Here is an 18,708-nt window from a genome sequence, read left to right on the forward strand (position 1 = left end):
ACAAAGGGGAAGCTGACTTTCAGGAACCGGCATTATACGCGGCATCGTGATTTCGAAGCTTCTAAGCCAATAGCGAGGACCACAAAAGCGGAGTCCGTGCCGTTGCCGACACCAGTGAATTTTTTCAATAAAAATCACGGCAGCCAGTGGCAAGAAGCTTCATAGCGAACGTCGAAGCAGCTAGGCCTAGCGTTGGCGCAGTAGTGTCTACGGCTGCCAGCGGATCTGCGTGCGAGAGTGCCGGTTCGAGGCGGCGAGGTAATCAAAATGGCAGCGGTTAGGGCTTTGATTAATGCCGTTTCGGACCTGTGGTCACGGCAAAACGTCCGGAAATTCGGACTCGAAGAGTTCTTACGTCAGAAATGTCAGACGTTCTGATACATTGACTCTATGGGGTACGTGGTGGTGCCGCGCACATGTCCAAATTATGCGGAATCCGGAAAGGCGGTCGTTGACTGTACACTCGTAAATCCTGGAGCCGATGACAGGATGTCAAGGACGATTCATTAAGATTCATGTCTCTTACTCGAGCCAGCATTACCGCGACTTACGACCCTTTCATCAAAATGACAGCTAATTTTCCCTGATAAAGGCGCAAATTCCCTGAGTTTTTCCAGATTACTGAAAATCCCTGAGAATTCTCGGTTTTCCCGGTTGGTAGATACCCTGTTTATTCCACATGGCACAGGACTCCACTAGGTGTGAAACGTAGAAAAGGAGAAGGAAGAACACACTGTAGCAAAATAACTTTATGAATATCCTCGATGTCGAAGACATAAACTTGGCCTGCTTAGAAACAAGATACTGAAAAAACATTAGGTTGTTCAGGAAAAAACCAAAACTACTGAGAACTAAAATTATTTCTTGTAAGTTTCATAGTTATTGTGTGCAGCACTTCACTGTGATTTGTCAAGCTCCTAATATAACACTGTCATGTCAGTGTCAGGCCAGCGTTTGCGAGGCAGTTGAGCACTTGTTCAAGAGGCCACAGGTGTTCTGGGAACGTGGTTGAAAACACTACGGTGCCGTCGAGATAGCAAAGACAGGTCCATATTAAACCGCGCAGGACATTACGTATCCTGCGGTCAAAGGTGGCAGGCGCGTTTGCTGAGCCCAACGGCATCACATTAAACTCGTATGGCTCATCTGGGGTGACAAACGCGGTTTTATCCTTGTCCGACTCTGAAACTGGAATTTGCCAGTTGCCAGATCTGACCATCAACACTAGAAAAATAAGCGGCGCCCTGTAAAGAATTTAGCAAATTTGTTGAAGGATGGTGGGAAGATTGTTCTAAAAAAACTGGCCACCCTGTATACGAAATGCCTCATGGCCTCGAGCGTAGCGGAATCATGGAAGAACGCTAACATAATCCTAATCCATGAGAAAGGGGATGACAAAGACTTGAAAAATTATAGACCGATCAGGTTGCTGTCCGTTGCCTACAAAGTATTCACTAAGGGAATCGCAAATAGAATCAGGAACACTTTAGACTTCTGTCAACCAAAAGACAAGGTAGGATTCCGTAAAGGCTACCCAACAATAGACTATATTCACACTATCAATCAGGTGGTAGAGAAATGTGCGGAATATAAACAACCCTTATATAAAGCTTTCATTGATAACGAGAAAGCGTTTGATTCAGTCGAAACCTCAGCAGTCATGGAGGCATTGCGGAATCAGGGTGTAGACGAGCCGTGTGTGAAAATACTGAAAGATATTTATAGCATCTCCACAGCCATCGTAGTCCTCCATAAAGAAAGCAACGAAATCCCAATAAAGAAAGGCGCCAGGCAGGGAGATCCCATATCTCCAATGCTATTCACAGCGTGCTTACAGGAGGTATTCAGAGACCTAGATTCGGAAGAATTGGGGATAAGAGTTAATAGAGAATGCCTTAGTAACTTACGATTCGCTGGTGATATTGCCTTGCTTAGTGTCTCAGGGGACCAATTGCAATGCATGCTCACTCACCTGGACAGGCAAAGTAGAAAAGTGGGTCTAAAAATTAATCTGCAGGAAACTAAACTAATGTTTAACAGTCTCGGAAGAGAACAGCAGCTTATGATAGGTAGCGAGGCATTGGAAGTGGTAAGGGAATACATCTACTTATGACAAGTAGTGACTGCGGATCCGGATCGTGAGACAGAAATAATAAGAAGAATAACAATGGGCTGGGGTGCGTTTGGCAGGAATTCTGAGATCATGAACAGCAGGTTGCCATTATTCCTCAAGAGAAAAGTGTAAAGCAGCTGCGCCTTACCAGTACTTATGTACGGGGCAGAAACCTGGTAGCTTACGAAAAGGGTTCTTCTTAAATTGAGGACGACGTAACGAGCCATGGAAAGAAAAATAATAGGTGTAGCGTTAAGGGATAAGAAAAGAGCAGATTGGGTGAGGGAACAAAGGCGAATTGATGACACCTTAGTTGAAATCAAGAAAAAGAAATGGGGGCATGGACAGGACATGTAATGAGCAGGGAAGATAACCGATGGTCTTTAAAGCTTACGGCCTGGATTCCAAGGGAAGGGTAACGTAGCAGGGGGCGGCAGTAAGTTAGGTGGGCGGATGAGATTAAGATGCTTTCAGGGACAACATGGCCGCAATTAGTACATCACCGGGGTAGTTGGAGAAGTATGGGAGAGGCCTTTACCCGGCAGTGGGCGTAGCGAGGCTGATGACGATGATGATATCACTAAAATTGAGTGTGGCTTCAGTTGAAGTTAGGTTTAACCAGCTCGCATGCAATTGGAGTGCTCTTCTCAGCTTACAATGGCTTAGGACTCTAAGTTAAAGAACATACTGCTTACAGTGAAGTGCGTTTTCTGCCTCAACGGTTGTTATAATGAAGATTCTCTTTAGTTATGCAACAAGTTAGTTACCCGGATACATGCAGAATGTGAACGATACGCAGAAATGCTCGGTCTTCTAAGAGCCATACGCAAGTGGGTTTATTTCTTTACTCTTACGAAGTTCAATGCCGTTCATGTGCGGATGCGACGGAAAGTTTGAAAAAAAAAGCATCACACTGTAGGTGTTGCAACCTTCTAGGACTTCTAGAAAATATTCTTATTGTTCTGTAGCCCCTTGGGTTTCTGAAAAACTGATTTTTCACTAAGCTCCTTGGTGGCAGTCATTGCAGTAGCTTGGGAGTCTTGCCACTTCACCTAGCTTACTATAAACAAGTTTTTGTCTATTTCATTGGATAAAAAATAATGCTGCTTTATCCTGCATAGAACCATAAAACATGTTTAAACCTGCAAATAGTAAAAAAGCTTTTGTCGCTTTATTGTCACTTGAAATATATTTACCCGTTCTTTCTCAAAAAGTGACTCAGAAGAACCTAAATCTTCAATAAAATATTAGGGAAGTGAGAATAGGGTTTTTTAGACCAAACCGGATAATGCCAGAAGCAAATCGAATATTGGATAGCTTCTAAATATTTAACAGCTGATATCAGAATTAATGTAAAATGATGTTCACATCTCAGTATTCTTAAAGTTAGCAAGTTACTGCCAGTGCATACTACGTTATGAAGAGCTGTTTGTTAAAAAGCACAAATGGAGCAGCAAAAAGTAATTTCTTCATGTGCACAGGACTCTTCAGTAAGCGTGCACTTGAGTATCGAGGCATGAGGCACTTAAGATCATATGAACAGTCATTCCAAATGGAAGGCAATTGCAGCAAAGAATCGCAGACACGGGCTGCTTGAAAGTACACTGTAAAAAATTTCCGTCATTATTATACGGAGAAGTGCAGGTAAAAATACGGAAAATATGTTATATTTCAAAAATACGGCAACATCTGCCGTTAATATACGGAAAGTGCTCTCCGTTTTAAGCTTTAGGGACATTTAATTGTAATCATTTAACGGCTATACACTGTTTTGGAAGAAACAGAGAGAATTCCGTATTTTTGTTATGCGAACATTCGTATATTGTGAGAAAATTTAAGCTGTCTGAATGAGCGCTCGTATTCACAAAGTTTCAGCTAACAATATTTTATTGAACACGCGAACTGTACGCATTGTGAAGATACGTACAAAATGTGAGGGCCAGCCTTCTACCAAAAGCTGCAATAACAGATCGTATAAATATATATACGCATCTTCTATTCCGGTCGCAGTTTGCGGCGCATATGGGCCTTGTAACGCTGATCATATGCGCAAATATATGCGTGTTCTCGCAATGTTCTTAAATTAAGCGCATTGTGGCTAATAATACAGCATATATGTTTAAGTGAACGAAGAGCCGTGGGCATACGTGCATGCGTAAACAAGCTTGCGGCACTCAGGTGCTGGTGCACTGGGAATGACGTTGGTGCTCTTTAGGCCAAAAATTGTGCGCACTATAAATCAGTACCGAAACGCAGGGAGCGGTTTAATGACCGTAACTGCGTTTACATTTGGCAACAAATGGTCTCGAAGGGGACTGGTGGCCTGTAGATCCAAGTACAACGGTCGGATGAAATTTTCGAATGCGGCAAGCAATTAACCCAAGTGTCAAAGGGCATTGCTGAGCTGCAATGTAGTTGGTTTAACTCATTCCCATAATATTTACAAAATATCTCGTCTCTGACAATAACTGCCCATTCATTGAGACAAATCGATCACGCATAATATTCTCTGTTCATGTGTTAATTCTTGGGGTAAGATGTAATCGCAAACATTTGGCACTTCATCTTGAAACAAGACTGGTAAGCGCGCTCGTTCTTGTAAGGCAGAATAACGAACACCGACATGTGTGCAAACTACTGGAAGGTGACTGAAGATGAAGGACCTATTAGCGTGTTAGTACTGTGTGTACTGTCAAAAAGAAAAAAAAAGACGGAAAAAAAAGAATGCCCAGTGCCGAGATGTACCGATTAAAGCTTTATTTCTTTTTGACCTAGAATGCACCACCATTAGTTCCACGCGCTTTATACATGGGTAAATATTATGACACAACTCATTATTTACCCGTTCATTACATGTGCACCAACTAGCCCAAATTATCACTATACTAGAGCTTAAGGACGCATCGCAGTGCACTGCTTTGCACTTCATTGCAGCACAGGGGTTTGCTATCCCCAGTAGCGAACGGCTTGGTTGACCTTCCTGCTTTTCTGCTTCTTGCATTCTCTCTCCCTTTGTATAAAACGCACTAAATTGTGGTAGAGAAAGCGTTCTCCTCTTTTAGAATTCAATTATTTGTCAAGCAATTATTTTACAGATTCAGCAACTAGAGCACAAATGTGAAAACGAAACCGATTCTGTTCTGTTTTCCGCGCTCACAGAGTGCGGCACCAGGAAGCAGCGCGCGTTGCGCTTCCGTTAGGAGCGGTTCTTTATTCTATGGACGGAGCTGCAGATGTGCAGCGTGTAGTCAGCCGGCATTTGTCGTGTCGTTTTGAAAAAGTTGCTAATTTGCCGTAAATATCTCTTGATTTGTCCTCAAGACTGGAGCAAGACCCCGAGGAAGAGAGATTGACGCATCGGGAGCGAAGAACAGAAACGATGGATGGTTACGCTGCTTGGGCCTCGGCACGTTCGAATTGGCAAAGTATCGAATTTGTCGCTGTGTGGCGTACGCTTGCGCGCTCGTCATTTGCCGTCATCGCGCGGGGATATTTGCGCTAGATGTCTTTCACTTCGTCTACAAAACTCTGCACGCTGCGGCATCGAAGATGTTTTCCGGTGTTTGGGTGCACGTATGCGCTTGGACACGGATAGCCTGCTTGCTCTCAGCGGGTGTTCAACAGTCTACGTGGGATCGTAACTTGCTCATGAGGTAAGCCCATGTTAATCTTATTTGGTTTGCATAACGGAGGTATTAAAATTATGTGTGGGAAGCCGGTGTCGCGAACAGAAATATTGTTTCAAAAGACCACTATGCAACGTCTTAGGTCAAAAATGACGCATGAATGGGGAAAGGAATCACCCTATCTTTTCATGTCGATTCCAGTGGTAGCGCGATCGGCCTGATCGCAATTTCAGTGTGGTACTTCTAAGGTCTTGCTCACTCGCGCTAAAAGCGTAGAATAAAACTGCGTTCAGTTGCGCACTTGCATTGACGCTTGTATTGGCTTGAGAGCATACTGTATCTGATACAAGAACTTCTGTTAGAATACGGAAATAAGCGTTCGAGGCAATAGCAGTGGCTCATTACCTGTGATCGTTACTTTCTTGCTTGGGTGCACGTTTCAATTGTGACCGGATAAAAAAATTCTTCGCTCTGGCTGCTCTGCCGTGTTTACTTGGTGCAACTTTTTCCGCTGCAGCAAGACGTGTTGCTTCAAATGATGTCTGGGCAGTCAAGGCATTCGTGTCAGTAAGCAAGCAGTAAACGGTGTATCAGCGCGAAAAAATTTGGACATACCAGAGAAGTGAATGGTGTCATCATAGACTCTATTTTACGAATAATCCAGTTGTATTACTAAAGCGGAGAGTGGATATGCATGAAAGTAAGATTGTATTGGTACTCAGGAAAAACAAGGTAACTTATCATTACTAATTATTCCTTTTCTTTTACTTAAAGGCTAGTTGCTGTTGTTCGGCTGGAGCTGAGAAGAGACCTGCTGCCTACAATGGGTCCATCTCTCTGAAGTTATCGCAGTATTGTAGCTCTCAAAGTGAGTGGATTTTTTTTTCTCTTGGCTATTTGCTACCTGAATCATGACCATCTACTTAGCTGTGTAGGTAATCACTGTTAGTGACATTGTAGTGCTGGTGGACAAGCACTCCTTTATGATTGCAACGCATATGACAGAGTGCAGCTGTGGCAGTATGCGAAGGTGTTAATCTATAAGCCAAATTTGGTTCTTTCAGGTAATATGTTAATATATTGATGTCATTGGATTGTGGTCTAGCAGGCAAAAATGCTAAACAAGGTGATGATATTTTAATTTGCACTTGGTAAGATGTGCAAGCAATTCAGGCTGTTATACATGAAATGAGACATTTGAAGATGTCTTCTAAAATGCTGCAGTCCTGAATAGCTTCAGAGTTAAGTGATACCACTATAATTTCTCTGTAAAGCATGCAGCACAGTTTAGCATTGGGGGAGGCTGGCATCAACAGGCGTCTACTTACGGTGAAGTTCAAATGAGGTGTTACTGTTAGGGTAACTATATATAATTTATGCTTGAATTCTAATCTCGTATGAGGCGGACATAGTTTAACCACTTGGCTAAACAATAGTGATGTAATATCTATGTATACAAGTATTAGCCATTCATTTCTGCCATTTGGACAATGGCAGAAATGCATGAGTGATACTTGCACACATAGACATTACATTACTATTGTTTAACCAAGTGGTGCCCCTGCATGTTAAAATTTACAGGGCTATTATTATGTCAACTTTCGTTGTAACATTAAGGCACCTTTTATATCATTACAGATTATCACCATTGTGTGCCATCGTAGCGTGATATTTGCACTAAATGTATTTGACTTTGTATAAAACCCTGCACAGTGGTGCATCATGAATTTATTTTTTTTATTGTTTCTGGCCTCAGAATGCATTTCTCGTTATATCCTTGTTTGCAACAAGACTATAATGCAGTTTTCTCTCCTTATATTTTGTGGCACTTCAAACTGAGGTGAGCTAAACCACTGGGCAGCAATACTGAAATCGCTACTGTGTGTGGAGCTGTCTTCAAACATATACAAGGAATACATAATTTCTTTTTTAGCGCAAAACAACGGACACAAGAAAGACGACCAGAACAAGGCGCTACTCCCAACTGACATCACTATATTCCGTCACTCCTTTATAGACAGCAGAATCTAGAAGAACATGCGCTGTCAACACCATGTGCAGGAACGACCAACATCCGATCACTAGAGCACACTCATGCGACTGAATAAAAAAAACCATATTGAGCACTGTACAAGGTTAAGAAAGGCACACTAATGTACTGTGACCCCAATCACTGTATGACGAAAGCTTCCGATAACTCTCGGGCGGTGGTATCACGGCTCTTTTTCGATATCACAGTATCACGAAACACTGCGAACATGAGCGATCCATACCAACAGGCACAGGTTCCGATTAGGCTCAACATTGTAAAATATGAAAGTGCGAAGCCATGTTTTGTGATACTACGATTTTGAAAAAGTGCTGTGATACGACCGCCTGAGAGTTATCGGAAGCTTTCTTCATTCAGTCATTGGGGTCACAGTGCATTAGTGTGCCTTCTTTAACCTTGTGCAATGCTCAATATGGTTCTTAGGATTCCGTCGCATGAGTGCGCTCTTGTGATGGGATGTTGGTGGTTCCTGCATATGGTGCTCACTGCGCTTGTTCTAGATTCTGCTATCTATAAAGGGGTGATGCAATAAAGTGATGTCTGTTGAGAGTAGCGCCTTGTGCTGTCGTCTTTCTTGTGTCCTTTGTTTTTCGCTAAACAAAGTATGTATGGATTCACACCAACTAGCCCGCCAACGCATTGTGTTGAACGCAAGTAAATGCGGCTTCGCCTTGTTTGACTGTGTTGGGAGCACTTCTGAAGTACTGTCTGTCCAATAACCTTGGTGGCATGGAAGTGCCGTCCACTTCTATGCGTTGCTTTCTGTTTCATTGTAGCATCACATAACATTATAATCATAATGTGTATATACTTTTTCTAAGAGACCCATATTCCTATCCTTATGTTATTTTTGCTGTCGCATTATTTACGTACAAATGACCAGTGCTCCAAGTTCATTTTGTCGCAAAGTAAACTACTGGTACCTAAACAGTTCTGTGTCAGAAAACCAAAGGCAAACTGCCGAAGAGTTCCAAGCAGCAGCCTTAGTGCAGTGTCAAGTAGTCATATTTTATTGTTCATGCAGAGGCGCACAGCGTACCTCTTTGATACTTGCTGAACAATTTAGCTGTGTGAAAACTGAGTATGTATGTAGCTTCAAAAACATGCTATTGGCCATTGCTCCTGCCCTCAGCAAATGTGGATGATTGTCACAGCATTTCTTTTTCTAACCCTTTTTCCTTAATACAGTGGGATTACTGCATGTGTAAGTAGCAAACGGATCACATAGGCAATCAAAAGCCAACAATGTGTAAACTTGGAACATTTATTATACGGTTTGATGACCCATAATAAGTAGAAATACACCATAAATGATTGACAATTAAGTTTTACTTGACACAGGGCTAGTGCATACAGAAGCATACTGTATGGAGCTTTACAGTGTATGCTTCTATTGTTGCATTCTGTCAGAGGGATGGTAATGTTTCGTGTGTCTAGCAACTAGACTGTCTATATACAGTAGTAAAAATGTGCGAACTGCATTTTTTAATGATTGATAGAATGTTTAGAACAATAAAGCCATACAATTAACGCACAGTGTTGTGACTTTCTCTGCACATGTTGCAGGTTCAAAAAAGTATGGTGGTAGCTGTTGTCAAGGTTCCGACCAGAGAAGACAGCCAGTATAAAAGTGTCCACACCACTGATCTCTACTACAGGGGATGGACAGCACATCGAGCACCCTGGACTGAAGCCAACCTTGTCCCGGAAGTTGGTGCTTCAAAACTTTGCTGCATCACTTCGTTCGCACGGGTGTGTGTGGCTTTTCTTCCCCTAACATGCCTGCCTGATGTGCCATAAACTACCCAAGCAGTGTTTCGAGGTGTCCACAATTTTTCGATTGCAGTGTCCACAGTGTCGCTAACATAAGTGGCATGCAATGGAAACACTGGTGAATGAGAAAAAACATGATGTAAGAGAAAACTATTGTATATGGGTTCAGGTTGTCATAAAAACGCTTACCAGACAAGTAGAAACCTCCTACAATGTGAAAAACCACACAAAAAAGTTTTTTGGCAGCAATATTACCTGATCGCACGCACTAGTTAGTCCACCATATGCCCTGCTTCCAGGACAAGCGACTGCATGACACCGCAGTTCCACTGGCTTCACCTGCATACGGTGCGGTGTGCTGCATCCAGCAAAACATATTAGAAATCAGTAGTGCACAGTGTTTTCTGTCCCCTTTCTCGACGCCTACTGAACTCATGGTAAACTATTTCCAAAGCAGAAAAACGGAGGGAAAGGGCTCTGAACACACTGCATTTTAAAGTGGCTGGTGCTGGGTAACGCAACTACTGTGGCACAGTAGATTTGCACCAGGTGACCTAGGAGGCCAAAAAGACTGCTCGTTACTTGCAAATGGCGAATGTATTGTGAGCATGTTGAAGTTCTTTCTTTATTCTAAACGCTATTTAGCTCGTGGAGACAGCTTTCACAACTGGAGAAGAAGCCTTGGAAGCATGAAACACTTCACAAAATCAGCTTCAATATATCATGTGTCTGCATCACATAATTTCATGGCTGCATGAGTGAACCCTCTGGTTAACATGTAAGAGTGTTCATGATGTTTGTCATGCATTATCCACTTTATCTACAGGTCAACCCTATCTTGAGACTTATGCTGATGACTTACGCTGATGATGAGAAATTATGGCCGAGAGCCAGCTTTTGAGAATGCAGATTCAGCTCGACAGATTAAACGCCAGAAGTCCTTGCGGATTTCAGATCAAGAATCTTCAAAGGCCAGCTCATTTAGTGGTGTTAATATTCTGCTCAAAGGTGTTGATTGTTAGTTCATGTGGTGCCCAAACATTACGTAACAACTTCACTTGGCGTACATAGCAAGGGTGTACTCAATGTAAGCTGGTGGCTTTTTTCTGCGTTTTCAAATACTGGTTTCTCGTTCAGTTGAGATTTTCAAATTTTGCATTGTTTATTAGGTGTTGCGTACTGTTTCCTGTTCCTGCAACTTCTTAGTTAAACATCTGAATAGTGAACAAAACTTTACCTTTTGCTTGATTTTCTAGATTACACGCCCTTGATGCAAAACAATTTTATTCAAAACTGCTTGTACCGTACTGAAAGAATAACTTGAAGTAGCCATAACCACCAATAACTCGCAAGACATGATTATGAAAACTGTCATATTGTTTCTTGATCTACAGGGCGTCCTAACTATCGTGCTTCAAGATTTAGAAATATGTAAATGCGATGTAACTAAATAGAACGAAGGTAATGTTGTTTGCCATCGCTTGGAGATACTCGGATTATTTCTTGCATTCTGCCTAATTACATAATTCTTAATTAGTTAATAAACATCTCAAATAATTAAATGAAACATGTCAATGAAAAGTTGTAGTGCAATATGAAAGCCTCCCGATACACTTTTCTGTTGCTGTTACTCATTGTGTGCTAGATAAAAGTGTTTTTCCAAGGAATAAGCTAGCGAATACACGTAAAGTGTCTTGAGTGGCTAGTCATGCGTCATTTTTGTAGTGCAAAGCCACGAATACAACTTAAATTGGTTCTTTTAAGCAAAAGACTTAGCTGAGGAAATTATCCTTCTTTATGCAGCCTGTGGAGACAAGGTTTCTTGGACATGGCCATGGCCCTCAAGGAAGATGCCGAGGCCACAGGCAGTTCCTCCAGTGACCATGATAAAGTCCCCTGGGGCAAAAGTATAATTTGGCACCCCCACCCTTCTCCTGCAGCTTTTCTGTATACTTAGCTAACCAGGTGGGTCAAAGGTGGCAAAGGGAGAAAAGAATCAACAGCTTCAAAACATAGAACTTGCTCACGCTCAATGTATTTTTGGTGGGAAGTTTTTCCCTTATCATTTATCACAAAACGGGTAATAAGTATATAATATGGTCTTCATGCGGACACCTCTTTCCCACAGAGAATTAGCAGTAAAAGAAGCAGCTTATGAAGGCTTGAATATTGGCTAGGATGATGTGGCATAGATATAATGATTATGAATGTTTCTGGTGAAGGTAGTCATAGTAGAGTGAATAATCAAAGTTTATATATAGATTAAAAAACATTTCGTTCCAATGCCAGAATTTTAAATCATCCCAAATAATTCTTGCGTTTGATAGTCTATGCACATTGAGCGACAGTGCTTCTTGATGCTTGCTTCTTGCTGACATCATTCTTATGCTGCATAATTCACCTGTTTAAATTCCCTATTTCTCCCGTTCAAGCAACTTGACATTCATCATAAGAAACCTTGTAGATGAGTTCCGGAAACTTGCTGATGAAAGTAGAGGGCGGCTTGCACCCCAGGCACGTATTCAAGAGCCGCATACCTTGCAAATGTTAGAAATACTCCTGCTAAGCAAGTTCTTGGTGTCATACAAGGTTATTTGCGAATATGAATTTGCCTAATTTGGGAAAACGGTTCATCTAAAACATGTCAAGCGATATCGCTGACAATGCACACACATTCCAACTGAACTAAATACAAATAAATATTGCACCAAATGCAGAATAACTGACATGATGCCATTCTTTTAGTAGAATAAAATCTGTCCTGCGTTGTAAATGTGGAATCCTTTATAATCCAGACTACTAAATACCTTATGAGGGTTGTGAAGGGAAATATGCATGTTGTATTTATTGCTCATATTTTTTTTTACTTAAGACCCGATAATGCTTAAACAGCGGTAAAAAACTGAGATCACAGTACCTAATACTTTATATTGCTCCAGAAATCCGTTTCTCTGCCGATCGCAGCATTCGACACTAACAATTTTTGACAGAAAATGGGAGACGGAAGGCACACAACACTTAGGGTGGCGCTATTCACTCTGATTGTTTGGGAACGAAACCCATAATGTACATGTTATGGCTCTATGTGGCATTACCTTTACACAACAAAGAGGTAGGGGGTTTGCGTTTTGCAAAACTGCATGGAGGTTTTTACTGCGTGCATTTATAATTAGGAACATTCACAGCTGATACTAAATGCATTCTCAAAAGCTTTAGGTTATACAGGTGCACTACTTTACACAGGACAGACTCTTTTCCCTTGTCACGGCCCACACTCTTAGGCTGAGTTACACCCTTTGGAGTGCCCCTTCTGCCACACAACAATAATCGTCATCTGCGTTGATGCGTTTCCTTTCTTTAACGCTGCGAGCCCGTTACTTTCCAGTAACGAACGGCATGCGCGTTATCAGCGTGATAGCATTCCCGACAGAAAAGTAGCGGGCGCGGCGTTTTCAAGAAAGGAAACGCATCAAGGCAGATAACGATTATTGTCGTGTGGCAGAAGGGGCACTCCAAAGGGTGTAACTTTGCCTAAGAGTGCAGGTGGTGATTCAGATTCTTCAAAGGTGTTTCATTGTATGGGATGGCACATCGCGCTTCACTTATTTGCAGAATGTTGCATCCCAATTGTGTAATATGAGATAAATCCATTAGAGAGCGTTAACTTCCCCTAATTTATTACAGCTGTGTACTGGTAAACTGGCAGCAGCTTGCAGTGCTTGTGGAAAAACAATTGTAACTGTCATATTATTGCAACTGCTAGTGCACAGGCATCAGCAAGAGCAATGGTTAGGCTGCAGTTGTTTCTCCTATACTGGGGTATGCAGCCTCCACCAGATCATATTTTTTTTTGTCCTCCCCTTCTACCACATTGGAATGTGAAATTGGGTGTAATTTGTAGGGTATACCCTTGCATAAACCACATGAGCATTTCTTCTTGTCTGTGCCACAGATCATTGTTGCTACGACTGCAAAAGCAGGGTGCCTGTTTACAGCACCGTAGGGAACAGTCTGTGAATCTTTAATGAACAGTAAGGATAATGAATAATCGAATAATTCTTAGTAATTTTCAAGAAATTTAGCACTCTTTGCTTTCCACTGTGGTGTTTTTCACTCTAATGTTGGCACAAGGTTTGACTGCAGGATGTCATTTTGTGTGAAAGAGTGCACTTGTGCGCATAGCACCTCATCGGCAACATTCTGCTGCATGTCATTAGCTTTCGTATGCATTGGTCAGTATCTCACAAACCGGCTGCTCCTTTGTTAGTTGGAATGTAGCATTAATGTAAAGCACATTTGATGTTCTAACAAAAAGCATTGTGCCCTCTTATCCCCTAATTCTCCTCACTTGATGCCTAGTGTTGTAATAGCATGGTTAACACCATGAGAGAAAGTGTAGTGTATAATTGTGTCTGGTGGGGTAGGGGATGTACAGTAACTTAAGCAACTTTTCCAGACGACTTGAATCAGTATTGTGAAATGCTGTTTTTTTTCACTCACTGTTACCAAGTGTCACTTTGGTTGTGGCAACAAGTATATAGTTGTTCGCTAGCGCTCCTGCCAACATATATAATGTGCAGGCATCTGTGCTGAAGAAAGGACCAGCTAATGGTTCGCCAGAAGCTAAGGTCCATTTAGAGAATTAAATTTTGGGCTTACAAAGGTGGAAATAACTGGTGAATGAAAGCACACCCAGGAGAACTGCCCATAATATTTTGTTTTATTATAATAATGCTGAAGCTTTGAACTGCATTTGAACTGACTTGTTTAAAAAATGACCCATTTCCTTGTTCAAGTAAGACAAAGGTTCCACAGGAAGACAGAAACTTGAAGCCGTCAACAGCATCATGAATATAAAGAGCGCTCGACGTTTTGCAATCTTGCACCAGGTTATCATATTTTCCATCCCATTTTTTCCACAGGCTGTTCTTTACTGTTTTATGGTCAGACCCAGTTTAATTTTGATGTCCCTATTTTTTCATATTTGGTTAATATATATTTTCTTCATCGGCTTTCAGCAAATTTTATATTCATAATGTGCCTTCATTTACCATCTACAGTGATCTTAACCAGATGCACCTTGATACAAAATTTATTTTCCTTAATTCTTCGGTTCCTTTTTCCAAAAGTGCAAATTGTTTATCTTGATACCAGTTTTGTCTTCTGGGAAGATTAGATCTACCGGATTAATGACTGCTTACATGCGTGCATCGTTTTCTGTTTTGGTCACCCATACTCTTAGCGTGAAATGACAGCAGTGCTCATAGCCGCTCCATCAAAATCACCACTGCTAAGCACACCCTTCCTTACTTTATTTTAAAACTTTGGCTTCTCTTGACCCATTATATGCACCAGTTTCTTCTCCCCCAATGAGGCTAGGGGCCAGTGAGCTATGCACAACCCAAACCAACACAGCCAAGGAAAACCTTTGCTACCCTGATGACATGCACCTATGTCGAAATGTTGGCTACAGCAACATCCCTTATTCAAACAATGTTGGTCTACTTACATGTTTTTCTAACACAGAAGTTACTGCTTGTCGTGTTCTGTGATTATACTTTTTTGGCGCTTTCTTTAGGATGGATATTCACGAATACTATTTGTTTCTCCTAACAGCAGCAAGTTTATCCTCGAAAGCGTTTGTGGTCAAGAACAACTTTCACCAGGAAAAAGTGCAAGACGTATGATTGAAGAAAATGAAGTTGCTTCAGTGATCTGAGAACTTGAAGAGTGAAATGTTGCACCTTTTTGTATATACGCCATGCAATGCATTCATATCACAAAGTGCAAAGTGTTTTATCTCTGCAGCCATATCAGTGTGTCGGCAAGACAATTTTCTCAATGGTAACCTGCTGCTTCGGCTATGAGCTGCCTTCATGACATTTGCATTAAAGGAGATGCACTATCGTGGAAAAAAGTACCCCGGAAGTGCGAGCATTGACCAAATTGCATTTCTCTTCAAGACCGCTGAAAACAGTGGGTCACGTATGCACATACCGAACGCAGATGTTAGCACGGCTGATCCCAGCATATACTGCACCATAAAATTCGGTCTACTCTCGCACGTCCTGGGCAATTTTGTCCCCGATGGCACATTCTCCGAACAATGAATATGCTCTGCAAGAAAATACGGGAAACACCTGTACTTTAACGGATATAGTAATGATTCAGCATACGAAGTCTTTCGTTTTCTGAATACGGCAAGTACCTGTATTTTAACGGTTATAGAACAAATTCAGCATACGGTGTGTTCCGTTTTCCGAATACGAGAAGCACCGTACTTTAACGGTTATAGTACAGATTCAGAATACAGAGTCTTCCGTTTTCTAGATACAGAAGCACTCGTATCTTGTATTACGGTCTCTCTTTTACAGTTGTCCGTTCTACGGAAATGACCGTTCCTTATTTACGGAAGAGTGTTCGGTCACAAATTACCAGCAGATTTTCTGTAAAGTAAGGCAAATTTTTTACAGTGTAATTTGTTATGGCAATTCCAAGTTGGTAATTTAATATACAAAATGTGAATGTAAAAAGGCAATGTGAAAGGATGCATGGTACTTGCATTTAACAGCGTTATGCGTGGTAGGGTCAAGGGCTGTTTTGCCCCTTGGTGTGATTTACAAAGAGCAAATGGCCCTTGAGCTCGTCCTCTGTGAACATAGGTTGAAGCAAAGCCGTTGCAATCTTTCCTGGTCAGCCATGTCAGGCCATGGTAAGCTGTGGCAAGATAACCTTCTCAATGCGCACTCCTCCAACCTATGAAAACCTGCATATTTAAGCAAATGTTAGCAAAGCAGTTTTAAGCCTTTTAGGCACATTTACACAACAGCCCCACTCTAAATAAATCACAATAATAGTGTCTGTTGCAGATCAAGAATGCTAATTTTGCCTGACTTCTTACTAGCTTCTTATGCTGTCCGGATGGCACGTGCTTCAGAAAATCAAGAAATTTACGCAGCACAAACAAGAAAAAGGGTAAGTAAACCAAAGAATCCAAAAGATCTAGTATTATTAATGACAAACGACAATCTGATTCTGGTTGGTGCATGTGCCTAGCTGGCAAAAACATTACCGATTTTTTTAGACCGAGACATGGGGGCCCTGCAACGTAAAACCATTTCAATATGTTTTTATTCCAACCTACTGACGTCAAATTTGTGCAACCGCCAACGCACGCACCGGGCGGTCTCCCGCAGCGTTGTCTGAAAAGGCCAATCAAACACTCTGCTCGGTCAAAGGATGTCACTTTTGTTTGCTTGAAAAACGAACAACACTGCCGACACTAAGCAGCTTGTCTTACCTAATTGGGTGACAAGGGGCGTGGAGCACGCTCAAGTGGAGAGGGATTCGATGGGACCGAGTCACTGAAATAAATATCGATAACTGCATGAAGAGGGTGGTGCCGGCGTCTGCGATTTTTCGCTTTCTCTTATTTGGCTTGCGATGGCTGGTCGAAAATCACGGCGGCATGAAACCGAAGCTTAAGAATTTCGCTAAGAGCAAGAAGAGTTGGCAGAACGAGGTCGCAAACGTGCTCAGGGTGGCGCAAAACGTTACACGGCCGTGCAGAATGTTTTACTATATGCAAATAAACCCATAATCTTTGGCAGGTGCGAGTAGCCGGTGCCTGAGCGATCGGCGGCCGCCATCTTTTATTCCTTTCAGAACGAGTTAACGTGTTAACGTCGCTTTGGCGCGGTGAGTTTTTCTGGTATTGTGACGTCACATGACAGGCAGTTGAACTGGGTGCAGCCCGAAAACTTTTGAACAATAGGCGAGGACTATTGTCGAAAAGGAGTCGAATCAGAAATAACTATTTTTCTTTTGTTCGGTCAAATCATGCCTAATCAGTGTGTACACGTTACACCAGATGGAGAGCTATCGTGAGGTCTAGCGCTTTTCGTCACGTCTAGCGACATACAGGTGAAATGGGGGTGGTCCAAGAACGTTTTTGGCCAATCGCGGAGGGCTGATTGCAAAATTGGAATTGAAAACTCTGGAATAATTTTACGCGATAGCGTCCATGCCCTGCCAATGCCGACGGTAATTATTAGGGATACATCAAGGACTCGATGCAGGTCAGGTTATTGCCAGAACTATAGTTGACGCTTCATCTGTCTTACCTATTTTGTTAGGAGTGCATCGGAAATGCCTGCTTCCAGTTGTATTCCGTACACAGTTGAAAAGTATGGACACTTAAAGGTGCTGCTTTGGCTGAAGGTTGATACCTTTTGGCCTTCAGTCTGTTAAGAATTGGTGGTACTTGACAGCGAGCGTGAACAACTACGGCGATCAGGTATGACGTGTTTGAACGCACTGTAATTATTCTGTCCTCATTGCGCGAACGCAAATATCTTACACGAATGTATGAATGCGACAGTCGGTGAAGGTATTCATGTGATGTTTCTATCCTATGTCACACCATTCATAATGTTTCTTCGAAAATTGTATCCAAGAAGGAAAACATAATTTGTCTGTAGTAATTCAATGTTACCCATTTAAGGCTCCTTGGGGTGGTGACTAGCCACAAGAGCCATTCGCAACACTCAGCGTGCTAGCGTTTCCAGCTACGTGCCGTTTTGTGCCCCCCGCCTTCTAAACGAAATTGATAATTGACATGTGTGCCGAAAAGAACGTGCACTGTGAGCAGGGCTGAGATCTTTGGAGAACAAGCGCCACACTCTACAAGAGAAAAATAAAGTACCTGCTTATTTCAGAAAGATATCATGTACCTGCTGCTAGTAATAGAAAAACTGTTCGGATTAAAAGTAAAATAAAAGATATATCGGGATGACTACGTGCGCCTTTACATATCTGAACGCAACCCTTGTTTTTTTAATCTATTTTATGTTACTATTATTAGTTTCTCTCTCGGCACATGTCGCTGATATCAAACCGTTTCTTTGAAGCTGTTCATATAATCTGGAATTAACTGCTCGGTTAGAAATATTTTTTAGAGGTGAGATTATCTTTTTGTTGTTGCTTAATGTGATATCAACTTCTTGTCATACCCACTTATAGTAATAGCAATATGCGTGCGGCGGAAAATCACTGTTTCATAGTTACTGTGATAGGCCCCTTTCTATTTCTGTGCCTTCAACTGCGCAGCACATGTCATTGTGGGAGAAGGAATAAGATGCCTGTAC

The sequence above is a fragment of the Dermacentor variabilis genome, chromosome 6 (genome assembly GCF_050947875.1).
Source record: "Dermacentor variabilis isolate Ectoservices chromosome 6, ASM5094787v1, whole genome shotgun sequence".
Lineage (NCBI taxonomy): Eukaryota > Metazoa > Arthropoda > Arachnida > Ixodida > Ixodidae > Dermacentor > Dermacentor variabilis.